This window comes from Zalophus californianus, chromosome 8, assembly GCF_009762305.2.
Source record: "Zalophus californianus isolate mZalCal1 chromosome 8, mZalCal1.pri.v2, whole genome shotgun sequence".
NCBI lineage: Eukaryota > Metazoa > Chordata > Mammalia > Carnivora > Otariidae > Zalophus > Zalophus californianus.
The window spans coordinates 87,662,217-87,677,462 of record NC_045602.1 but is presented as its reverse complement, the minus strand read 5'-3'; the positions used below and the strand labels follow the sequence as shown (position 1 = coordinate 87,677,462).

The 15,246-nt window shown below is 40.9% G+C and overlaps 1 protein-coding gene across 1 annotated transcript in view; it reads right to left on the bottom strand.

Annotated features, from left to right (window-relative positions):
* LIMS1 (LIM zinc finger domain containing 1) overlaps positions 1-15,246 on the bottom strand; it is a 150,027-nt gene that overhangs the window by 89,149 nt on the left and 45,632 nt on the right. The window lies entirely within an intron of this gene.

Here is a 15,246-nt window from a genome sequence, read left to right as displayed (position 1 = left end):
GGTTGAGATGGAGGAACTCAGGAACACTATTTACAGCCTTCTGCTTCCAGAAATGATGACTTCCTTGCCCTGACTCATTGAGAATACTACAAGGAAGTTCCCTAAGCAATTTCTTTATTATAACGCAGTCATTTCTAGAATGTTAGTAATAGCATTTCTCAGTTATAGGTGAATCTTTCAAAACAAGAAGACCACTCCTCACCTTTGCTTGTTATGCCAACACTAGAGACTGGGTGCTGGCAGCACTACGAGATGGTGACTGTCAGTAGAAGGGCAGAAGTGAAAGGCACCCTGAAGGGCCATCTACTCCACAGGGAAGCAGTCTGCTGTCTAGAGAGGTGAAAGAGCTCACTTAAGACAAGCTAGAGGCAGAGTGAGCTCTAAACTTCAGGGCTCTGGCCAGCACCCCTGGGGGCATGTCACAGGCTCCACCTTCATGGCTCATTCTAAAGCCCCACCATCAGAGCTGGGTTTGGACTTCACACGCAATACTCAACACTGTACAATTCCAGCCAGAGGACTTTCCTGGCCTTGATTTACTTACTTTCTTTTGGGGGGTGTGAGTGGGATGTAGAAGGAAGCTGCAAGTACAAAAGCTGTTTCTGGGTGAGAAGCAGCCTCCCCCCTTATTCCCACCAGGGACAGACTATACTGCAGATAGAAACCCTGGAAAGCAGCCACAATCACTCCTGGGAGGAGGAAAACAGAACGGAAGTCTTCCAAGCAAGACTCCCAGCATATGGAATTTTCTTCAAGAAAGTAACCTATGTTATAGCAATTAAAATCCAGAAGAGGCAAACATCTGCCATTTCTTTGTGTCCCAATTCTTTACTGATCACCATGTACCGTGAAGGAAACAGGGCAGTGTGATGCACAAAGGGGCATGCACGCTTAGGTCAGCAGAAGTCTATCTTGAGTCCTTCTAGCTACCATCTCACCCCCCCTCCTCTCTTTGGACAAATATTTCTAGGCAAGAGCAAATCCAGAAGACATTTTTCAATCTTTATCTTACTACTGACACTTCAAAACAATGCTCTCCTGGAAATTTTCCAATCAGTACCCTTGTTCTCCAGGCCATTACCCTTGTCTTTCTCATCATCCCGTCACTGTCTCCTCTGCAGGATCCTCTTCCTCTGCCTGCCTTTTAGGTGTCGCAACTTCCCGAATTCGAACCATGGCTCTCTGCTGGTCTCACTATGCATATTCTCTGTGATGACTTCACCAGCTCTCCACTACTTTCTCCATGTTAGCAACACTGGCCAGACCTTCCTCTTGAACTCACAGTCATGCATCAAATTGTCTGCTGGCTGCTTTCACAGAAACGTCCTAACTCAAAATGACTACATAAACCAGTCACCCCCTCCATGCCAGTCCCACAGCCAGCTCTTCCTTTGACATGCCCTCTCTCAGGTACGGCAGCATTACCAAACTGGTCACCCAAGCTAGGAATTGCCTGGTCACCCTTGACTTATCTTCAAGCCACCTACTTCTGCTAATTTTAACTCCTAACTCATTTTCAAATTTGTCCCTCTGCCCCACATCACTCTCATTTTTAACCCTGTCACTGTTCCAGCCCTCATGATTATTCACTTGGTCTGTGGCTGCAGCCTCTTAACTAGGTTCTCTACTTTCAACCAAATCCAGAAGACCCAACCAGCACCTCATCTAAAGAACCAGGGGTCTCTCTATGGAACTTGCTTAAACTCCACAATGGCTCTCCAGTGCCCTGAGCACAAAGGTAAGCCCCTTAAAGAAGCAAACAAACCCTAAATCTCCTGGCCTGCCAATCCTCATCTCTGGGCACTCCCTGCCACTCCCTTTATGCAACCCAGCAGTGACACATGCCATGCAGGCCCTCATCTCAATGCTGCTGCTTATGCCGGCCCCTCAGCCTGGAAGATCTTTCCATCTTTCCCTCGCTGACTCTAATATCTTTGTACAACTGAAGTGAAGCATCAGGTGTTTAAAAAACCTGTCCCCACCCTTCTCCAGGCCTGTTGTCCAGTTCGCATCAGGCACCCCTCGTCAGGGCTCCTGTGAGGCCCTCACTTCTACTGTAAGAGCTTCTTCTTCTAACCCGCGTGAGAGCAAGAACTGCGCTCCTACTTCTCTTATGTCCTTTGTGCCTGTGTCTGCCGTATACACAAGGCACTTGATAAAAGTTTAAACTGAGCCTGCAGGAGAGGCAGTGGTTCTTATCCTACAGATAAGGAAAAGGATGCTGAGAGGTTACATGACTTCTTAAAAGTCATCCACGGAGAAGTCTAGGAAGGGAACTTAGAATGCAAAAATGTACTAGCTAAGTTGAAGTCTTTTTCTTAAAAGCAGAAAGCCTCTCAGAGCTAAGCATGGTGAGAGCAGGGAATGTGTCTAAATTTTTCTTACTGTTACCCTAGAGCCTGACAAGGCGTTATTTTGCACACCGGGAATAGTTAATAAATACTGGGTGGCTTGCTAAGACTATACAGAGTCACTTTAACTTATAAACTGTGCAAGAGTGGGTCTGCTTCTTTCCAGCAGATGGAGCTACAGTTCCGTATGAACACCAGCTACAGTTTGGGTGATTGGTAAAAGAATAAACCTCTTTCATTGATCCATTGCCATACTTCCTTTTTCCTTTATAAGTCTCACACAGATAAAAAGAAATCAGCAGACATGTTTTCCACAGAATACTCTCTGAATGGACACAGATCTATTTTGTGACTTTTTCAATGCCTTTGCATATCTTTTCCTCTCTGGCCTTTTAAAAAATCTGGGGTAATCTCACACAATTTGATTTACCCAATCTATCAAGTGCTACTGAATGTCTACATCTTTCTACATGCCTCTTAGCTCCTTCTTTATGAAACACATTTATAACCCAGCAAGTTCATCGTGTTCATCCCTAGACATACACTTTCCCTGATGTGTCTGCTCTATTTCACTTTAGAAGACATTAGTTTACCAATAATCTCTCATTTAAAAACAAAACACAAAACAAAAACCTCTTCAATATATATTTTTAGAAGATTTATTTGAGAGACAGAGAGAGCGGGGTGGAAGGGGAGAGGGAGAGAAAGTCTTAAGCAGACTCTGTGCTGAACCCCCATGCAGGGCTCGTGACCCTGAAATCACGAACTGAGCCAAAACCAAGAATCAGATGCTTAACTGACTGCACCACCCAGGCACCCCTCAATATATCCTAATTGCTATCTTAAAGGCTTGAGGTTCTAAACAGGATAAGGAAATTCATACTACCTATGAGAGTACAGCTTACAGTAAAATCCCGAGCAAACTTCATTTTTCACTCAACTTACAAATTTCATGACATTCCTGAAAAACTTAGTGTTTACTGAAACTGTGTAAAGGTAATCCATGATTGTATCTAAAATAGAATTGGGGGGGGGGTGCCTGGGTAGCTCGGTCGGTTAAGTGTCTGCCTTCAGCTCAGGTCATGATCTCCAGGTCCTAGGATCGAGCCCGAATCAGGCTCCCTACTCAGTGGGGAGTCTACTTCTCTCTCTCTCTCTCCCCCCTCCCTCCCCACAACTCATTCTCTAATAAATAAAATATTTTAAAAAATAAAACAGAATTAGGTGCTATGCTCAGATAACTGTAAAAGTTTTTTCTTTAACCTGCACCAAAGTCCTATGGATGCAAACTCCATGACATCTAGCATCCTCGGCCCTAGCCAACTCAATTCTATGTGCCCTGTGTCCAAACCATAGAGGTAACAAAAAATACCCCACAAGTTCCCAGTTGCTCTGTAGGGAACAGTTCTAGCCCTACTGAGAACTACTGACCCAGAGGATTTCTGAGGCCATTAAGCTACCTAGTGGCAAAAGCACTGATTAAAAGTATCTGAAGGAACCACCTGTCAGGGTTTGACTTGAACCACAACACTGAATACTATTAAAATTAAAACACTGTAACTTAGGGGCGCCTGGGTGGCTCAGTCATTAAGTGTCTGCCTTCAGTCAGGTCATGATCCCAGGGTCCTGGGATGGAGCCCCACATCCGGCTCCCTGCTCTGTGGGAAGCCTGCTTCTCCCTCTCCCCCTCCCCCTGCTTGTGTTCCCTCTCTCGCTGTGTCTCTCTCTGTCAAATAAATAAATAAAATCTTTAAAAAAACAAAACACTGTAACTTAAAAACTTGCAATTATAATTTAAACTTTTTAATCAAGTAAGTCCCCAATTTTCAAGTATTTTCAAACTCAGATGAAATTATGTCCAAAAAACAGTGTCATAGAAAAGCAAGCCTTGTCTAACCACAATAATATTCAAGAAGACCCTAAACAGTAATACTTGGTCCTAAATGCTCCTATCTCTGGGAGTCTTTTTGAGTTTGAGCAATATATCCTCTCAGACCTGAAAGTGTCCAAAGTATAGGAGCGTAAGGGGAGGATGCAGCTTGTAAGTTTCCATGGCAATATTGTGGGAAGACTCTAGTTGCCCAAGGACATGACAGGAAAGGGATAATCCTAGGATATGTCCCTATATCAGATGTCCCTATATCTGATATGTCCCTATATCAGACCTTGATGGCAGAACTGGAATCCCGGAAGTAACCAAGTGTGCTTAAGTTAAACATGGTCTGCTTAGGTGTGTCAACTGAACAAACACTTCAAAACTGAATGAAAGCCCTGTTCCCTACCATTCAATCACTCAGTGGCCGAAGCCAGAAACACAGGACTCATACTCAACTCCTCAAACATCCCCCACAAACCTCCCAATGTCCAAATGCAAAGTTCTTTCTTTTCTACCTTTTAAATATCTGAGTCTATTCACTTCTTTTTATCCCCGCAGACAGTACCTAACTCTGGCACTATCACTTCTCCCTTGGATTACCGTAACATTGTCTAACAGGTCTCTGGACTTCCACTCTTTCCTGATCACCATCTGCAACCCACCCCCTTTCCATACAGTTACAACATTGCCTTTGAGGCAGCAAACCTCCCTCCCTCCACTTTGTTTCAGATCTAGCTCTCCTGATCACCGAACAGGCAACTGATTAGACAGTGTTTGTTCTTATCCCTGGCCACGGTGACTCGTTCTGGTTTGGGTACTGGACCTGAACTAAGCTAATCAGATTCTATTTCTTGAAAATTAGAAATCTGAGTAGAGACTAATCCTCAACAGGTAGAATAAGTCAACTAATGGTATTACCCTACAGAGAAAGTCCACAGGTTCTTCTGCTGAGATGCCAGGAGTTGCTCTAGTTGTTTATTTCTCTCAGAGACCTGAATGTTTGGCTTTTCTTTAGTCCCCTGAGCCACCCTGCTAATCCTTCCAATAAATTCCTTTTAGCTCATGTTTGCCAGAGTCAATTCCTGTTATCCATAACCAAGGAAACTTAAGTAAGAATAAAAGCAGTATCAATCTGATACAAGACCCTTCCTGATTTAGATGTCCCCACTCCCACTTCCATTGTCAAGGTCTGCTTTCCACTTCACACACTCTGAGCCAACTATGGGGATCTGCCACACCTTAACATCCTACGCTCTCATCCCTTCTGCTCTTCCTGCCTAGAATGGCATCTCTGGATGATTCTCATCATCAGGTGGGACTCAGCCTAGATGTCATTTCCTCTGGAAAAATTTTACTTAAGCCCCTCAGGCTCCCATAGGGCCTGGTACTTAGTACTCTTGAAATAAAGCTTAAGACCCCAAAATTTGTTGCCCGATTCCTTATTAGTCTAAACCCAAATGGAAGTTTATTACAAGTGGTGATTCTTATACACAAGTGTATCCGCACACCTAAGTGCATGCCTGCCAGAGAGCAGATTCTCAGTCTCAAAGAAATGAACTAGGAAATTAGAAGTCCACTTAAACAAATACAAATTAGTATTGAGGAAAGTGTAATAGAAGTTTAAAAAGAAATATTTTTGGGGCGCCTGGGTGGTGCCTGACTCTTGGTTTTGACTCAGGTCATGATCTCGGGGTTGTGAGATCAAGCCCTGCACTGGGCTCTGCACTGAGCATGGAGTCTGCTTGAGGTTCTCTCTCCCTCTCCCTCTGCCCCCCTGCTCATGTTCTCTCTCTCCCTCTCTCTAAAATAAATACATCTTTAAAAATAAATAAATTTCTTTGGAATCAAGAGGTCCTGCACATTCCATGTTAAATTCATTTTAATATTAATTCACATTCAAAATAATTTAACGTGTTCACTTTGTGAAAATTCATCAACCCGTGCACTTAAGATTTGTGTACTCTTGTATGTGTATTAAACATTAACAAAAAATTTTAAATGCATTTAACATAGCTGAAAACCACAGCTTTAGACTAGTAATAAGTTCAATATGCATGGAAACACCATATAACGGTGGAAGGTGCCCTGTTTACAAGTAAAAGTCCCTGGGTTACATTCTTAACTGTACTACTTATTAGCTGTGACATCTTGTCAAAATATTTGATATTCAGCTTTAGCAACTACAAAATGGGATAATAACCATTCTGTCTAAATCTCAGGCTACACAAAGATTAAAAAATGAAATCATAAACATAGAAAGTCAAACAAGCTATTTTTGTTACAAAATTCTGTATCATCCCAAAGTGAGTTTTAGCTGAAAAATAAAAATCAGAACTATAAAAATACTACAATTTTGGCATGAAAATGCCTGCAAAATCCCATGAATCCATACCAAAAAAGGTGATATGGGAATAATGAATCCAGGGCACTAACCTGAAATTTAAGATTAAATTTATTCTTGAAGAAGAAAGAAAGGATACCCCTATATCAATCATGTTTCTTGGGAACTGGATTAAAAAATTATTTACATTTCAAGAACTAAAACAAACATTTCTCATATGACAGCTAAGATGCTTTTGAGAGTTCAACCAAAGTGTTAAGTCTTCTAGTTAAAGGAACCTCTGTGAATGGGGGTGCAGGAAAGTAGAGATATTTCATACTCCATATGGTCAAGATCTTATCATACCACAAAGTTATACTGTTAACTTTAATACTGTAAAATTATTTCAGAATAAAAGTGCTTCTATTTAAAGAGAGTATATGACAAAATAGGATCGGGTATATGGTTAGAAATACACGAAAAAAGGTTTACAAACTCAAGTGCAAAGGATGTGCTCTGTTAAAAACTGAAGATGGAAGATGAATTGAGTCATAATTAGAAATTATTGATGACTAACTGGCAATTTATTATATACTTCCCTACAGTGTCAAAATATGTACAAGCTCATAAGTGCATTCAACAGTCACTTGGTAAGAAGGAAGAACAGATAATTTTATTTCCCAGAAAAAAAAGCTTTTCATTTTTTAACTGCTGCATTGTAAGTTCCCAGAATTGCTAAACAGTAGTTTAAAAAACACATGAAGCACCATTTTCCTCCTACTTAAGAAGTATTATAATACAGAGAAATTGGTATTTGTTTAGAATGTAAATGGGTAGGGAGCACCTGGGTGGCTCCGTCAGTTAAGTGTCTGCCTTTGGCTCAGGTCATGATCCCGGGGTCCTGGGATCGAGTCCCATGTTGGGCTCCCTGCTCAGCCAGAGAGCCTGCTTCTCCCTCTCCCTGCTCGTGCTCTCTCTCACTACCTCTCTCTCTCAAATAAATAAATAAAATCTTAAAAAAAAGAATGTAAATGGGTAAAAACAGTAAAAATTAACTTTTGAGCCAATGCAAGTGTTAACTTATCATTACTCACTTTGTACTACTAAGACAGAGGGGTGAGTTGCAAACAAATACCTGTAAATTGAAAACTACCCTTCATTTCCATTTCAACAAATATGTACCCAATGACTACCACGTAACAACTTTTGAGAGCACAGGGCACTACGGATGAATAAGGCACAGCTCCTGGCCCTGAGTAGCTTCCTAGACTATGAGATACATACACAGCACATCACGGTGTTCTGAGAAATAGATGAGGCCGAGTTGGCAAGGAGCTGTAGCACAGAGAAGCAGCAGGAGAGGCTTTAGAGAGTAAGTGACTGGAAGGAGTCTCTACTGGCTGTGCTCACAAAGCGGAAGAGGAGGGAAGGGAATAACAAAAAAGCACCACCTGCTAGTACATGTCAGGCACTGTGCTAAGCCCCAGGGAACAAGAAGGAGACTGTTTCACTGCTTTTAATGAGTTTACAGTTTAAGGGAGACAAGTAATGGTCACCGATTATACAACAATATGCTCAGTGGACGGACAATTCTGAGAAATTATATTGTATTCTGAGAGGTTCAAACTCATTTTCAAGGAATTTGGACATACGAGTCAAGATCAAACCACGGTGTCAGGAAGTGCGAAGCAGTAACAGAAATGAGTGTCCTTAGTTGGGGTGGTCAAAAACCCCTGTTAGAGAGCACTTTTCTTCCTATGTAAAGGGAGTGCTCTCTGTCCTTTGAGTACTGATCACTCTCTCTCTCTAGAACATTTACCACATGCTGCCATATATCAAGATAAATCCAGACACATGTTAACTAGACTTACTGTGGTGATCACTTTGCAATATATACAAATATTGAATTATTATGTTATACATCTGAAACTAATATATTAATTATAACTCAATATAAATAAATAGATAAATAGAGAAAGGAAGGGAGAAAGAGAGGGAGCAAGGAAGTAAAGAAAGAAAGGAAAAAAGAAAGAGGAGAGGGGAGGGGAGGGGAGAGGAGGGGAGGAGAGGAGAGGAGAGGAGAGGAAGCAAGTGAGCGAACTTATTTTACCTCTCCCTACTAGATTATAACCAGGAGCTTTGTTCCTCACCTTAAGCTGAATGATAATTGGGACTGACCTGTGATCAAAAGTTCTAATCCAACCTCCTCATAGGATGAATAAAACCTGGTACCCAATAGCTCTTGTTCATGTATGTAAATTCTAAAACCTTATTAAAAAACAGAGCTAGGGGCGCCTGGGTGGCACAGTTGGTTAGGGGTCCAACTCTTGGTTTCAGCTCAGGTGATGATCTTGGGGTCGTGAGATCGAGCCCCACCTGAGCATAGAGTCTGCTTGATATTCTCTCTGTGTTTCCCTCTGTCCTTCCCGCTCGTGCTCTCTCTCTTTAAAATACATTAATAAATCTTAAAATGAAAAAAAAAAGCTAAAATGATTAGGGAAAACCAGTAATGGATAATGACCCTCTGTTACTGCTGTAATTCTAACATAAACATCAAGACCAGGCCTCTCCCCCATTCCCAAGCCCTCTGCTCATGTTACATCTCATCTACCACTGAATGTAGAAAAACTGAATCCTGGCCTCAGCTGCTCCTGGTTCCTAATGCAGGTATAGAGCACATGTGCCTATTTGCATTGTCTTGTTTTTTGTGTCCTGCTGGTAACCTCTTTTGAGTTGGTTTTGGCTACAGAATCAAAACTGCTATATCCTATGCTATCCAAATATCCAAAATGAATACCACTGCACTGACACACACATGCACACAAGACGACAGACTAAATAACCCTGATGACTCAGGACTGCATTTCTGGAATAGTCATTATAAACAAAACCATGAAATTCTTTAAAGAAAAAAAAATAAACAATGCCTAAAGGAAGATGGGGAAAGGAGAGCTGTAGCTAAAGCTGCACCTCTAAAAGTCAGTGTTCAGTCCAGTCCAGACCCACTCAGCCCAGCAGCCTGATGACAATAAAATATTATCAAATGTAGGAATAAGAAGTCAGGGAAGAGATGGTATGGAGAACTGCTTCAGACCAAAAGGCCCCCAGAAGACTTCAAGGAGAAATGTTTTCTGGTGAAAAAGAAAGGAAAGAGCCAAAAACATCTGGATTGCTAACACAGCTTTAAACAAAGAAGTAATTGTCAGTGCCTGCTACATTTGGGCTCTCTGATTCGTAAGGGCAGTAAAACAATTCAGTATATTAAGCTAACTTTGGGAGGACTCAGGTTTTATCCATCATCAAGGCCAAGCTTGCTGATTTCTGTTTTTCCTTGTTTGAAGAATGGTTAGCTCACCAAAAGCGTATGACTATGTTTGGAAAGAAAAAATACACTACTCCAGGTTTAAAAATGCCACCTCCATTCTCACAACCTTGGATGGGAAGTTATAAACAATAAAGCAAACTAATGGAGGAAAATAATAGGAGAAATTATTTTACATGATAGATCACTCCATGGGTGTTAGGCTTGTTACCAAGGGAATGTTATATACAAGAGATAATATATATTCCAAGAGTAATAATAGTATCCCCTATCAAATGTGGAAGTACACTTACAAATTATTAAATTTCAATATAAAAATCAGCAAGACATGGGAGGGGGGAAAGGGGGATGAACAGGCAAAACAAGAAGATTTTTAGGGCAGTGAAAATAATCTGTGTAATACCATAATGATGGATACATGTCATTATAAAATTTGTCCAAACCCATAAGTCATGAATGACAATATACCACTCCTCCTCCTCCCCAACCCAATCTGGGGTTGGTAGAGGAAGTGACAGGGCAGAGAGGAGTCCAAGGTTCAGTAGCTAGGACTGTAAGCAGGGTGCAGGGGTACAAGAGCACGTGGTGTGGGGGTTCCCAAACAGACCATGCTCAGTCACTCACCGCTGCAGAGAGAGGAATGGTGGTGAAACAAGAAAGGAATTTATTTCAGTGAGGCCAACACCAGGAAGACAGCTGACTAATAATGTCTTAAAGACTGTCTCCAAAGTGCTAAAAATACATCCAGGTATATGCAAGGAAAATGTGGAACAAAATTGATGGGTACATGCAGGTGGGAAGTAAAGGTCAGTTCGATCACTGTCGTGGGGTCAGTCATGAGGATCTTGCTGGCTCAGGGCAGTCCTTATTGCTTGAGGGGGGAGTTTCAGTTCCTATCAGGGGGGGCTTTGCTCGCAGGATCTTTTGCCTGAGTTAAGAGATAAGCTGGAAAGAAGAACTTAATCAATTGGAAAGTAAAGACTGAGGTCAAAAGGGAGGTAGCTGAAGTCCTTCAGGATCAAAGGTAAAGGGTCTGGGGCAGAGCTGTTGGCAAGTGCAGAAGGGAAGTTGTGGGCAGGCGAGAGCAACCAGACAAGAAAAGCGTCCCAACAAAGGCTCTTGTCAATGCCAAGGAGAGCTGTCTGTTAAGCATCAGGTCATTTGTAGTAAGGAAGGACTTACACAATCCTTAACTTCAAAGTGCCTAAACAAAAGCAATGCCTTCTTTCCAAAGCTTTAATCATCTGTTCTCCTTTGAAAATTCTTTCCCTGATTTTGTCTGGCTTTCTATGTCCCCTAAAGAAATTTCATCCACTTAAAAAACGGAAACTCAACTCTACAAAACTCATCTATTTTGTACACTTAGGAATAAGATACTCAAAGATTTGGAAAATATCCAGACCTAATCAAAAGCAAGATTCACATAGAGAGCAGACTTTCAGTCTAACTCCCTAACACACATAAATTGCACTCCACTCCCAAATGGATTTCCACTTTATTTGAATTCAGGCATCTTTAAACCAGGAGCATGGATAGTGAATAAAAACTGTAAAGCATACGGAAAAGGCCAAATGTGAGTTTAAGCCCAGATGAGCCATTTACTAGGTGGGAAAAAGGTGTTTTATGTCAGTGAGCATCTCAAAAAACTCCAGGACCTTTACCATTGCTACTAGCTTTGAATGGTTCTCTCTCCATCAGTCCCTTCAGATCTCTGCCCAAATGTCCTGGCAGTAAAGACTTCTCCAACCACCCTACTTAAATGTGCAATCCCCACCTCCCATTCCTTATTCCCTTCTCTAGTTTATTTCATTCTGCATCACTTATCACCATCTAATAGGTTTCATTTATTTGTTTATGATGTCTCCCCGTAAAAAAGATGTGAGCCCCATGAGGAGAGAGTATTATCTGCTCTACTTCCTGTTGCCTCCCCAGAGCCTAGGACAAACTTGACCCACAGCAAGGATTCAGAAACATTTAGCTGAATATGTAAATATAAATGAGTTAATTCAACCCTCCACTGGGCTAATATCACCTACACTTCAGGGTTATTTTTAGAAATGAAAAATAAAAATGTTTTTCCGACACTGAATTATGAAGAAATAGACAGTCTGAACAGACCAATTACTAATAAGGAGATGGAATCAGTCATCAAAAACCTCCCAACAAACAAAAGTCCAGGACAGATGGCTTCACTGTGAATTCTACATTTAAAGAAGAATTAATATCAACCCTTCTCAAACTCTTCCAAAAAAAAGAAGAGGAAGGAACACTTCCAAAATGTAAGAGGCCAGCATTACACTGACACCAAAACCAGACAATGCCACCACAAGAAAAGAAAACTACAGGCAATATCCCTGATGAGCACAGGTGCAAAAATCCTCCACTAAATATTAGTGAACTGAATGCAACAGTACATTAAAAGGACTATACAGCATGATCAAAATTGGATTTGTTCCAGCGGTGCAAGGATGGTTCAACATCTATAATCAAAGCGAAACACATTACCAATATGAAAAATAAAAATTTAATGATTCTCTCGACAGAAAAAGCATTTGACAAGATTCAACATCAAGACAAAAAAAAAAAAAAACCTCAACAAAGTGAGTAAATAGGGAGTGTATGTCAACATAATAAAGGCCAAAGATGACAAGCCCACAACTAACCTCATAAAAGAACACTTCACATGCTGGCTGTCATACAGTGAGTACTCAACAACTGTTAGTTTTCTTTCATTTCTTAAGTCAAAGTAATTGCCAAAAGTTTCAGAACATTCCAGGTGGGAAACTCCAGAAGCATGCCTGCGAGATCTCTGTACCCAGTGAAACACACAGGAGGAAAAGCAGGGTTGCCTAACACAGTGCCACTCAGTGTAGCCTATGATCATGAGATTCTGCTATCAATCTGCATTGAAATCAGTGCAGAAATTAAGAACAAGTACTTAGAAACTTAAAATTTGACAGAGAAATTTTATATCTGCTGAAGCTAAAGAAAAAAATTGAGACTTGTATTCATAGGACTTTTTTTTTTAAGATTTTATTTATTTATTTGACAGAGAGAGAGTGCACACAAGCAGGGGGAGTGGCAGGCAGAGGGAGAGGGAGAAGCAGGCTCCCCGCTGAGCAGAAAGCTGGATGCAGGCTCCATCCCAGGACCCTGGGATCATGACCTGTGCCAAAGGCAGAGTATGCGTCTAACCCCTTAACTGACTGAGCCACCCAGATGCCCCAATAGGACTTCTTTTTCATTTCATTTTTCTAGTAACCATTTTATTGTCTTTTACAGAAGCATCAGACAGCAATGGACTGAAAGGTTTTGTTTTTTGTTTTTTTTTTAAAGAAAAGCCTCAAGCTTCACTACAGTTTGGAAACACCGGCCAGCAGTGCTTGCTGTGGCCCAGGAAGGTGCAGAGCACCAGCAAAGCTAACGTGTACTACATGTTCCGCGCTGTAATTTTAGGCAGGGTTCCAGGCCAAGAGAGGCACAGATAAGCGGCAGGTAGGGAGACAGGCTCAAAGGCCAGTAGTTGCCTCAGGGATCCAGGCCAGTTTTAGAATTTAAGAGAATTCTCTAAGACAGTATTTCTCACAACTTTTTTCTATACACTCCGATGGCAAAAGAGTCCCACAGACCCAGAGAAAAGAGATGGACAAAGGGGCATAATGCAAGGTGAGGATGACATTTTCTTGATTGTGGTGATGATGTCATGAGTCAAAACTTACAGGAGTGCCTGGCTGGCTTAGTTGGTGGAGTGTGAGACTCTTGATCTCGGGGTTGTGAGTTTGAGTCCCATGCTGGGTGTAGAGATTACTTAAAAATAAAATATTAAAAAAAACCCTACAGCATAAAAGTCAAATATGAACAGCTTATTGCCTGCTAATTATACCTCAATAAAGGGAAATTCATGGAAGGCAAAGGAGAACAATAAGACATGAAGAATGTAAGTATACAGTCAGAGTTAAGCTATAAGTCCCATGATAAAAAAAAGTACAGTTACTCAAATCCTCCTTCACAATAACTTTTCTAGTGGCTTTGTAATAGGCCATCTGTAAAGCAATCAGTTAAATACTGACATAAGCTCAACATGTATTCATTGTGTGTGTTTTATTATAGTTTTGCAACTGATGAACTAAATTGACATTTTCTGGCAGAACTTTACCCTTTACCCACCTATTTTAAAATTTAAGGGTCAGTGGTTCTTAGCCTGGAGGCAGAATGTTAATCAAATCTGGCTGAACTCCAGAAGAACAGATGATGCCGAATGAGATATTCTACCTCAGCAAATTTCAAGAATCTCTGTTGCTGTCTACACATTGAACAGCTCTCCTATGTCTTTTAGTCCAAGCCTATTTTTTTTTTAGCATTTGGATTATGTGCTAAATTCTCGAAAACTAAAGAGTCTTGAAAGAAAGAAAAGATTAAATGTTTAAGATGCACACGCTTTGTATAATATTATGTGACACTGCGGTGTTCCAGAGAATGCTATTCCAATTTAAGGAATTACATTTCTGTAACAGTATCTATTGTAGTCAAATGATGTGGATAACAAGTAATTATATATTTCCCTGAAAATATATTTATTTTCAGAGCTATTTACACTGTAAATAGCTCAAAGAGAATATCTAGTATAGTGGGAGAGCAGTAGAATCAAACATTCCACAATTACTATTCATACTAATATGACCTACAGAATCACTGTTTTTGAAGTCTCTTGTTATTTCCATAAGATGTAATGTGACCCATAAGTCAATCAGAGAAAGACATGTATCCTATGACCTCACTGATATGAGGAATTCTTAATCTCAGGAAACAAAATGAGGGTTGCTGGAGTGGAGGGGGGTGGGAGGGATGGGGTGGCTGGGTGATAGACATTGGGGAGGGTATGTGCTATGATGAGCACTGTGAATTGTGCAAGACTGTTGAATCACAGATCTGTACCTGTGAAACAAATAATGCAATATATGTTAAGAAAAAAAAAGAAGATAGCTGGAGGGGAAGAATGAAGGGGAGTAAATTGGAGGGGGAGACCAACCATGAGAGACGATGAACTCTGAAAAACAAACTGAGGGTTCTAGAGGGGAGGGGGTGGGGGGATGGGTTAGCCTGGTGATGGGTATTAAAGAGGACACGTTCTGCGTGGAGCACTGGGTGTTATGCACAAACAATGAATCATAGAACACTACATCAAAAACTAATGATGTAACATATGGTGATTAACATAACAATAAAAAATTTAAAGAAAAAAAAGATGTAATGTGACCCAGACCTATAAACTTTACATAATATTCAGCTCTCAGTTTCTCCATCCTTCAAAAGACCTTTCTCTTCCTTTAGATAACCTCAAGAGGTTATCGAAAATGACAATCTTTTGTCTTATTAC